Raw genomic sequence first — 11,644 nt, 5'->3', positions numbered from 1 at the left:
ACGAGTGGGGGTTCCTCCCAGGGGGAACGCATGCCCCGGGGGGCCTCGACCCTCGGGGTTCAGGCCCATGAAAACTTTGGTGATGCCGCCCTCCCTCAGCCGAGGTGGGCGGTGTACCGCCGCCAGCTCCCCCGACTCTTGCTCCGGGTCGAGCCGGGGTTGGTGGTGATGACCGGTCGACGGTGGAAGTCTCCGCCCCGCCCTGAAGCTTTAGCCGAGGCCGCCGGGTCTCCACGCCAGGCCACCCGCGTCGGCCGGAAGAGGAGGTCGCCTAAGGGCGGCCGCCCCTCGATGCGGTGGGCTCCGGTGAAGAAGAAGTAGGTCGTCGTAGACGAGTAAGTGCTCGTACCCTCCTTCGTCCTTACTTTCTGCGGCTTCCATCTGAGTCTTTGTTCTGCACGCTCTGCACCGGCGACAAAGGAGTCGGGTCGGTGCTGCCCGTCCCTAAGGTTGCCGAGCATCTTGTGGTTTCTTCCCTCGCACCCCGTGGGGTTCAAACTCCCGGGTCCCTCGCGCGTGATCCTCCCCGCGGTCTTCCTCATCAGTGGCCTCCGGCTTCCAAGAAGAGTGTCATTCCCCTCACCTGTGGCGCCTCCTAGGGTCATGCCATGCCTCCCTTTCGGACCCCTTCTGCTTGGTGACATGGGGCCTCAGGGGTGCTTCCTTCTGACGAAGCGCGTGCGCGTGAGCCCCCAGCCCCCGAGCATGGATCCGGGCTGAGACACTCCTCGCGAGCCTCTCCCGTTCGCCATGTAGAAAGTGAGAGCTCTTGTTGGCCACTAGAGCCTGTTGAAGGTGTGCGCGCTGCGCCGTGGGGCTTGCTCCGCACCGTGGTGGACGCGTTTCCGCGTCTAGGAGCGGGGCTTGCCAGCAATGAAGTCCGCCTGGAGGATGAGCACCGACACCGTGCGTTGGGCTGGCGTCAGCTTGAAGTTCCCGTGAACCTCGTCCGTCTACAGCGTGAGCGCGCCCTCGGGGAGGCAGAGAGGTCCCATTTCGCGGCGGCAGAAGCTCGCGAGCATGCTGACTCTGAGGCTCGGGAGGCTGATTATTGACGCAGGGCCTCTGAGGATCGCCACACGGAGCTTTGCGCCCTCAACGCCGATATTGAAGAGCGGGCTGAGCGGAGGGCCACCCTAGGGGTCCGCCTGCTGAGTTCTTCCCTACCAGCGTGGGCCTTAGAGTGTTCGCCGATTTGCTGGCGCTTGTAGAGGTGGAGCATAGCCTGGAGCAGGAGCGCGTGGAGGTGAGGGAGAGCCAGGTGTCGCTTGCTGAGGAATCCGTTGCCTCTCGTGAGGCGAAGCTTCAGGAGGACATCGACAGGGGGGTGGTGGAGGCTCATCGTTCCCTTCTTCTTGAATTTTGTGCGAAGCTGAGGTTCTAGGAGTCCCGCTTCCGCGAGCGTCATGGCCACCTGAAAAACGAGGTCGATGCCCTCCGGGAAAGGTTGGATCAGGAAGTGAAACGTCGACAGGTCGCACTGGATGCCCAGGCTACTTCCGAAGATAAACTATCTCTTCTTTACAAACAGGTGAAAGGCACGACTTCCCTGGTTGGAGAGGCCTCTGAAGAGGCGATCCATGCTCTCGGCCTCGAGCTTGAACGCTCCCGGATGTTCCAATCCCTCGAGAGGAGAGCCTCCCGGGCTTTGAGCGATATCTGCCGCGAGAGTGTCTCAAGCCCCCTGGTCCCCGACGATGCTGGGTACTTGGGCTTCTTCCTCCGTGTTGTGGAGTGCCTTCAGGCGGGTGCCGAGAAGGTCCACGCGCTCACAGAGGAGAAAAGTCGTGACCTCTTGGGTCAAGCGGCTTCGGACGTGTTGAGCCACCTGCTTCGCCTCAACCCAGACTTTGACTTCACCGCAGTGTTGGATCCGGTGCCAGAGACGATTCGTGCCGCCCTGGCCGAATGGGTCAAGGTCCACGTGGAAGACCTGGTGACGAGGCTTGCTCCGAGGGTTGTGGCATGAGTTCTGGCGACGATGCCTCCCCTTGATCCGCCGCCTTGTTCTCCTGATAGGGTTATGTACTAGGTTTAACAACGACTTTGATGTATGTGGAGGTACCTTTCAATGCATTTTCTGTAGACGTGGTGTGCACAATGCTTTTCTCCTAACTGGGGCCACTGCGAGCCCCGTGTTGTTGCAGTGCTGACGGTCTAGCTCGCGAGCATGGCTTCGTTCATGGCGCTTCCTCCCTGCTTGTGGGGCGGTTTGAGGAGCCTTTTTGCACTCTCTGTCTACAGGTCCCGGTACCGCACATTTCCCTGCCGCCGTGAGGCGCAACCCGTTACCAAGGTTGTTCCTCACGGGGCAAAGCCCCGACGCCCTGGGTGCCGACATGGGCGGCACCTGGGTGGCTTAGTGGCCTTGCAACCGGTAAGGTTACCGAGGCATGTTGCTCAGGAGTCCCCTTTGACACTCAAACTGCTCTACGTAGATAGGACCAAGCCCCGCACATTTCCCCACCACCATTAGGTATGGCCACGAAGGACGCGTCTAAGGGGCGGGGCCCTGCCTCCTCCGTTACTGACCGGAATTCCAGGATGGCATCAGAGGGGGAAAGTGGCCTTATGACCAGTAAGGCTCCCGAGGCATGCCTCAGGAGTCCCCATTGGCGCTCGAGCGATTCCCCAATCCACCCCTCTTGTGGTTGCCTCGGAGGCTCGGCGATCTCCCGAGGTTTCCGCGAAACACCAATCAAAACAAAGTGTGAAAGAGAACTAGAGTTTGGTAAAAGGAGAGAACACAGAGAAGAAATCCCCGCCCTTCTTTTCTTTTCAAAACATTTTGCAAAGAGATCTTCGAGCCTTTGATAGCTCAAAATACAAAACGGGAGGCCCTTGAGGGTCGCAACTTGAAACACAGGAAAGGAACGAGAAAATGGCCGCGTCCGGCACCTAAGTTATTCACCGCCTCTGTCTTCCCCCCAGCGCGGAGCATAGGGCTTCCACTAGGCGTGGGAGGGACCCCTCCGCGTCCTCGGGGGGGGGGGGGGCCCGGGCGTATACAACCTCGTCTAGTTATTACGTGAGAGTGTCACGGTGGGGGTGTATCCGGGAGGTCGCAAGGATGCTTTAGCCTCGCGAGTGTCCCTACCCCCGAGGCATAGGCGCCTGATTCCTTTTGTCTCGGGCATAGTCATTGGTGGGCTGAGTTGATTGCCTCCGTCTTCTCCCCAGCACGGAGCGTAGGGCTGCCACTAGGTGTGGGAGGGACCCCTCCGCGTTCTTGGGGGCCCCGGGCGTATACAGCCGCAACTCGTTCTTACGTGAGAGTGTCATGGGATGAAGTAGGTTCCGGAAAGATTGAAGGACGATGCAGAGGTGCTACGGTCGATGCAAGGTCCCGGGGACGCTTCGGGAGCCCCATGCCTCACACGCGCGTGCCCCACTCGTGGTCCCCGGGGTCGTAGCGGCGTGGCATGGTCCGCCTTGAGCGAGCCCTCGAGCATGGGAGGAGCCCCCATCGCTCGCTGGTCGGAGAGCTCGCCGAGATGGTAGGTCCCGAGTTCCTAGGGAGTTGCCCCAGTGTGCCTCGCTAGCCCCCCCCCCCAGGTTCCCACGTTGGTATCCTGGGCCATGCCCCCGGGCCGGGCTAGCCCAAGCTAAGGGCAATGACGGGTACCCGAACTCCCATTGGCAATCGAATGAAGCCCGCACTAGCGACATGGGCGTGTGTTCCACCCTCAGTCCCCAGGAGGGTGTCGCGCGCCCCGGTGGTAGGGCGGATATACCAACCCGGCCTCGAGGTTAGGATCGTATGGCCCGGGAACACGGGCTTGTGCTCCACCGTCCGTTCCCACGCTGGGGCCTCTCAGCCGGGACACATGGGTGCGTCCACCCTGTCCCAGGCGAGAGGTCCCCGGTCCCTAGACCCAAATGTCTGCCCGAAGCAGCTCCCAGCCAGCAGGTGTGCCCCGCGAGGACTCCCGCGCTGGGCATCCCCGCGAAGCCACCCCCCGGGGCCACCCTCGTGGTGCTGATCATACCTGTTTGTGTGGGGGCTACCCGTGGGATCGCGCGCGTGCCTCCCACCGCAGTGATGGTATGCGCTGCTTCCTTTGTAGCCCGGACATGTGCCGACGTGGTCCTCGTCGAACTGCGTGCACATCCATGGGTTGATGTAGTCGGGCCTCCGGTATTCCCTCCCCGTTCCATGAAGCACGCTGAGGGACGCTGGATGACTCCTTCCCAGCGCAGCCAAATCCCGTGCCTCGAGCAGCTCCTGCTGAATCCCAAGTGGGGGCGGGCGTGAGTGGATGTTTGGGGCGCGCTCGCGAGGTTCCCGTTGTAGCCCCTAGCGATGCGGGTTGACGAGCGCGGTTCCCACAAAGGCGCGCTTGGGTCTCGCCGGCGACATCGCGCCCAAGAGCGCGCCTGTGCCTGCCGACACGTCATCGACGGGCGGCGTGTCGGTGCCTGAGCTCATTCGCCACCAGGAGTGCGACATGTGTGTGGTCGCGTGCTGACATACTCGGAAGGAGGAAGGAACGGCCTGGACGCGTATAAGGGTCGAAGCGACGGGGGGATGCCGTGTGGTTGGAAGGCGGCAGCCCCCGACGCTCGTTGGAAGCCTGTCCAATGTGAGCGCCGGCCGACGGGGTGGCGGAGCGTCGTGACGCGTCCCACTTGTCCGCGCGGATTCGCCGTCTCCCTACCATGAGTGTGACCAGCTTCAGCGGGCCGAGCCCTGGTAGAGACCTTGACACAACCCCTACATGGAGTGCCCAATGTCGGATTTCAGGCTCCGCGAAACCTTAAAGATACGAACTCAGGGGCGTGTACGAAGATCTCTCGTGGGGTCGCCACACCTAACTTGCTACTCGGTGAGGATGGCAGAGAACTCACTCTATGGTTAGGAAGACACATAACACGATAGTTTACCCAAGTTCGTGCCGCGGAGAAGTGTAATACCCTACTGCTACTTTTGTGGATTGCCTCTCATGGAGGTTGGTGGATGAACTAGTACAGTGTTCGAGGAACTCTGGAGGATGGGTGGCCTTTGTCTGGTGTCGGTGTGCGAATGAATGGATTTCGTGTCCCTCTATGAAGTAACCTACCCTCTATATATAGTGGCGGCCTCGGTCCTCTTCCCTGATCGTTTCGGCGGGAAGGGACCCCACAATGTCCAATTTTGAAGGGGAACAGGGGAACATGCTCCCCTGCCCAAAGGTGGTCTTCGCCTGCAAAGTGGCTGCCAGCGCTGCACGGACGGGTCCAGGGATGATGTCCGTCCTGCTGGCGGGCGGCGATGTCTTTGTTGCACTAGAAGGGAAACCTTTGAGAGATGCCTTGGGAACCCCGGTACGTCCTTGCCCCCCTTTGCACTAAAGGGGAAGCTGCTTCGCCTTGCTGTTTGCTGCTCCCCTATCCTTCCTCTGCGTCATCCTTGACTCCTGAGGCTGTGTCTCTCCTCGGAATATCCGCCGCTACGGAGGGGTCTTGAGGAGGCCCCATGCGGGTCTTGATGTTGTTCCTCCTCGTGAGGCTTGGCCCCTCGCGAGGGCCTTGCCTTGTTTGGTGTCGGGCCTGTTGGTTTTTTGCCTATGAAGTCGGCCGGCCCTGGGCCGTAGGCAGGCAGGTCTAGGTACCCCCATCCCTAGAACGCTGACAACTAGTATATGATTTTATTCATTTATTTCCTTTACTTTATTTTGATTTCAACATAGAACTAAAGAAGGCAAAACTTGAACTAACTTTATTATATCTCGCACACAATTACAAAGATAGATCACTAAGCAAATACTCGAAAAGAAAGGACCGAACTAAACTTTTTATTAAACTAAATCATAGGAAAACCAAGGATCAAACTAAAGTAGATAAAAATAAAGATAGTGGTGTCATACGATACCGGGGCACCTCCCCCAAGCTTGGCTCAAGCCAAGGGGGGTGCGCATACCCGATACTCAATCCTGTGTTGGTGGTGTAAATGGAGTAAGATTGCACTTCACTTCCAAGAGGTAATGCAGTCTACGAATGATGCTTCTGAGGGCATTGTTGTACTCTTGCAACTGGATATTTTCAAGAGTGAGACACTTATTCTGAATACGAACCGTTTCAAAGGTACAAAAGGCTTCTATTTCAATGGGGATAAGATAATCATAGTAGGGTTTAAGGATATCTTCTTCTTCTTCCATCGGTGAGGCTTGCTCCCCTACTTGAATTTGCTCCACCACAACTTCCGTGTACTTGATTTTCGAGATAACTACCTTGGGTTCCTCCCTCTTGAGTTCTATCTTCATCAACCAAGAAACTACCTCCTCGTTGTTGGGAGAGGGGGAAGTCATGATATCTGGCCCTGTTGGATCTGACAGAGAAATAACAAGAAAGAAAAAACGGAGATCTCTCTGCGGTACGATGGCCAATATGACCGGGAGTAAATATAGATTTTGTATCTTTTGAAACAAGTAGATCGAGGGGAAAACAAAGTTGTGAAGGTGTCCAAGGTGGGCACCACCCACCTGGGCGCACCTGAGGTGCATGGTGCGCCCTGGTGCCTTGTGCCCTCCTCGGGTACCTTACGGGCTGTTTCTTTTTTTTCCTAATCTTTGATATATTCCAAAACTGATAAAAATATTTTTGCGGATTTTTTGGAGTCCGTTTACTTACCGTATCACGTACCTCCTATTTTTCATGATTCCGCAGTGTTCCGGCAGGTTTCCCTTATGTGTTCCTCCAGTGTCATGGTTTGAATAATATTTCTTTCAACATTAATTGGTGTACGTGAGATTTAGTGTTTAATTCTTTGACCATTGACCACCTTGGGGTTATTACCTTAAGCATTATTTATTTTGATAGCTCCAGCCTGATAAACTTCTTTGATGGTATATGGTCCATCCCATTTAGAGAGAAGTTTTCCTGCAAAGAATCTTAAATGAGAGTTGTACAAAAGAACATATTCTCCCACTTTAAATTCATTCTTTTGAATCCATGCCATCTTTTATTTTTTTCTTTAAATAGTTTGGAATTTTCATAAGCTTGGGTTCTCCATTCATCTAGCAAGCTAATATAAAATGACCTCTTTTCACCAGAAGTTTGAAATCATAGTTGAGTTCTTTGATTGCCCAAAATGCTTTGGGTTCTAACTCAAGAGGCAAATGACAAGCTTTTCCATAGACCATTTTATAGGGAGACATACCCATAGGATTTATATAGGCTGTTTTGTAGACCCAAAGTGCATCCTCTAATTTCTTATACCAATTCTTTCGAGACCTACTGACAGCATTTTGTAGTATCAGTTTTATTTCTCTATTGCTAAGTTCAACTTGTCCACTAGATTGAGGATGATAGAGTGATGCAATTTTATGGTTAACATTATACTTAGCAAGAATTTTACGGAAGGCACCATGAATAAAGTGTGAACCACCATCAGTCATTAGATATCCAGGGACTCCAAACCTAGGGAAAATAACTTCTTTAAGCATTTTAATGGAAGTGTTATGATCAACACTACTAGTTGGAATAGCCTCTACCCACTTAGTAACTAATCAACAACAACCAAAATATGAGTATACCAATTAAAGGAAGGAAATTTTCCCATATAATCAAAACCCCAAACATCAAATGGTTCAACAACAAGTGAATAATTCATAGGCATTTCTTGATGCTTACCGATATTACCAATTCTCTGACATTCATCACAAGATGAAAAAAACTTACGGGCATCCTTGAAGAGAGTAGGCCAATAAAAACCAGATTGCAATACCTTGTGAGCAGTTCTATCTCCCGCATGATGTCCTCCATAAGCTTCAGAGTGACATTTCCGTAGGATTTGTTCCTGTTCATGCTCGGGTACACAACGTCTAATGATACCACCTACTCCTTATTTATAAAGATGTGGGTCATCCCAAAAGTAATGTCTTAAATTATAGAAGAATTTTTTATTTTGTTGGTATGTGAAACTAGGTGGTATATATTTGGCAACAATAAAATTAGCATAGTCAACTACCAAGGTGTGTTGTGAGAAACATTTATTGCAGCTAATTTTTCATCAGGAAAACTACTATCAATAGGTAGTGGGTCATCAAGAACATTTTCTAACTAGACAAGTTATCAGCAACGGGGTTCTCAACTCCTTCCCCATGAGTGATGTGTAAATAAAATTCTTGTAGCAAGAGAACCCACCTAATGAGTCTAGGTTTAGCTTCTTTCTTTTCCATAATATATTTTATAGCAGCATGATCGGTGTGAACAATCACTTGGGAATCAACAATGTAAGATCTGAATTTATCACAAGCAAACACAACTACTAAAAATTCCTTTTTAGTGGTAGCATAATTCCTTTGAGCATTGTCTAGAGTTTTATTAGCATAATTGATGAGATTTCATTTTTATCAACTCTTTGTCGTGGAACAACACCAACAACATAGTCACTAGCATCACACATAATTTCAAAAGGCAAGTTCCAATCAGGTGGTTGAACAAGGGGTGTAGTGGTAAAGGCTTTCTTAAGTGTTTCGAAGGCTTCTACACAATCATCATAAAGAACAAATGGAACATCCTTTTGTAAAAGATTTCTAAGAGGCCTAGAAATTTTAGAGAAATATTTAATAAACCTCCTATAGAAACCAACATGACCAAGGAAACTACGAATACCTTTGTTATCTTTAGGACAAGACATTTTGTCAATTGCATCAACTTTAGCTTTATCCACCTCAATACCTCATTTAGAAATTTTATGACACAAAACAGTACCTTCATTAACCATAAAGTGGCACTTCTCCCAATTCAAGACAAGACTAGTTTGCTCACATTTCTGCAAAACTCGGTCAAGGTTGCTCAAGCAATCATCAAAAGAAGTTCCATAAACTGAAAAATCATCCACGAAAACCTCAACAATGTTTTCACAAAAATTAGAGAATACTAGTCTTCAACCCGTGCATTCGCACGGGCACCCCAATATTCTTGAGAATGTTAAAATTCATACATAACATGAACCACGAACATATATTTGTATATGATTTGTCAATTTGTATTGCTTATCATCATTTAAAAATATTACTACAACTCATTGTCAAACAAACTATCAGGGAAAAAACATTATCTAAGCCATTGAGGTGTTGGTCGAAAGCACGTACACATTTCATTAATTTTGTTAAACGATCATGACATAGTAAACCAAAATAATTCTTTTGTTCCATATAATCATATAGAGCAAGCATTGTGAATCTTTGCAACATACACCACATGCTTCAAATGTATGTTAGAAAGGACATACGTGTATCATGTATATATACTAACATACCAATAGGTAATATTAATTGAAAATTTTGGATGCATTTGAGATCTTCCATAATTACATTGGAGTAGGTGGATATAATACTTACGTACCAAAATAGCTAGCTAAACTGCACAAGTAAGCTTTATCACTTTATACTTGTGTCACACTGTGATTCTCCATGATTTCATGTGTTAAGAAGCCCAAATATCTTAAATTATAATTACGAACAAACAAAAGAAATTGCATGAAAAGTATGCACAGTTAATATTAGTTGACATTGCTATTGTATCCACTAAAGGTCACCATAGGAGTTGTCCAATGCCGACACACTCAAGAACAGTAGAAAATTGAATAAACTGTGTAAGAGGAGATAAAACACAAGTGAGATGGGAGAGCATTGGCTTACATAACTGCACTTTTACTACTCTATTTCTCGAAAATATTGTTATAAAGAAACAAAAATAACCTAGATCTTGATTCATGTCACCTAAACTCCAATGATAATATAAGGCAATATGTAAGCACTACATAGCTGAGAACAACTCCAGATTGGTACATAATTCAAATAATATATATTTTGAACTTTTATATTTATATTTGTGCACAGAAACTATAGACCATAACTGAAAAACATGCTCAGGTATTCCATATTAAATTAATAAAATAACTAAACCAGACACACAAATTTAATTACATAGAAACGTAATCTGAACAATCTTGTGAATTATTGATCTATGTTCTACCAAGCCTAAATATCATCCTAGGTGAATGTATGTTCCAATCTTGATGATTTTATTACAGAAAGAGTCAAAATCTTAGATCTCGTGCAGCAAAATGGTAATCTCTAGTTTTGTGGAATGAAAAAGGAACCATAGCTTAAATTTTTTTTTCATAGTGCACGTCAAATATTTAGATATTATGTCTACAGACAAAATGAAAAACTAACCACTGTCACATACACCTTATGTGTGTAATGCCAGCCAATAGAAAAAAATCCCCGCACTTTTCTTAGTATAGAATGTAATGATGGACATACACATGCTATATTGGAACAAGAATGTACTATAATCAACTCGAGATACATCATAAATCATATAATGATAAACCAGCAGAACAATCACCTTAATTATTTTCCCATGAGGTTATCTATGAAAAGAAAAACAACAAATAGAATGGCGAGATTGCAATTAATCTTGTCCCTGGTTATCCATCTCGCATTAGCTGATAGACTGCTAAGGGCCGCCTGCTTTTACTAAAGACTGGGTGCACATAGCAGCTTCCAATACATAGGACCGTGGAAGAAATAACCATTTGTTAGAATAAAACAATCTTATACTTATACTTAATCATGACAACAGCTATTCATGCTTCATTGCTGGAAAGACTATGCAGGAAAGTCAGCTTGGGCCTGCCTGATGACTTTTCTACATAGGCACATAATAGCTTTTGCGCCAATTTGTCTCACTGAAAGAAAAAATATTGTGAAAATACATTAGAATAGTTCTGTCAAGATGTATTTGCTATGAGAGATCATCCAAGTGAGTAAAACATTTTTTCTAGAACAAAGGAAAACAGGCCAGCACATTGCTGTAATCAGGATACTATCTTCCAAAGTAATACAATATACAACGAACCCGGGACCAGCTGAATTTGGAGTATGCAGTGTTCGATATTACCATGTTAGCACCCGATTCAGTCTGTCGAACTGGCACATTGTTTCTGGCCATTCGTAGACTGCACTATATGATCTCTTTGCTGGTCGGTACATTTGGCTGTAGGAAATCCCAAGTATAGTATGTAACCAGGAATCCAGGATGATGGATCCCTCCATGTATTGGCTAGCTAGCTAATTGATGGATTCTACGGGGAGACACATATGTATACAATATAACACGTTGATTGATTTGAAGGCTGGGGGCACGTATTTTTCTTCATGCTTGCTTGTTGCTCCAAAATCCATTACCATCTTGTTTTAAAGTACCTCCATGCTTTCATACATGAGCCTGTCATGGCCAAACGTACCGCTTTGAGATCACGTCATATATATCACGAGCAAACACAGCTTGACCGATTTGGTCATGAACGGGATGCGCCATCCGTTCTCCAGATCGACCTCGTACACACGGATCTTGTAGAACACAGGTTGATCAGACATCTGACAGGAGGAAAATAAAGGAATCAAGAGATGAACCTTATATGGTAAAAAATCAAGAAAAGATCCATACATGTGCTAGCTAGCTAGTCCATTGATGGAATCCAATCCACGGGGAGACACACACAAATATGCTGCAAAGAACAAATCATTTGATGGTGGCCGGTAGTCTGTAGGTGCGTCTGCTAGCTAGCCGCATGAAAATCTATGTACCATCATCAATTAGAACATAGATCGTACATTGGATTGGAGCAAGAAAAACAAATCAAGAC

The 11,644-nt window shown here is 48.2% G+C and overlaps 1 pseudogene; it reads right to left on the bottom strand.

The window, feature by feature from the left end:
- Positions 1 to 3,595: 3,595 nt before the first annotated feature.
- LOC123405387 lies at positions 3,596 to 11,375 on the bottom strand (annotated as a pseudogene).
- Positions 11,376 to 11,644: the final 269 nt, after the last annotated feature.

This window comes from Hordeum vulgare, chromosome 6H (genome assembly GCF_904849725.1).
Source record: "Hordeum vulgare subsp. vulgare chromosome 6H, MorexV3_pseudomolecules_assembly, whole genome shotgun sequence".
NCBI classification, from domain to species: Eukaryota; Viridiplantae; Streptophyta; class Magnoliopsida; order Poales; family Poaceae; genus Hordeum; species Hordeum vulgare.
Note: the sequence above shows the minus strand (reverse complement) of the source record. Positions and strands in the feature narration are given on the sequence as shown.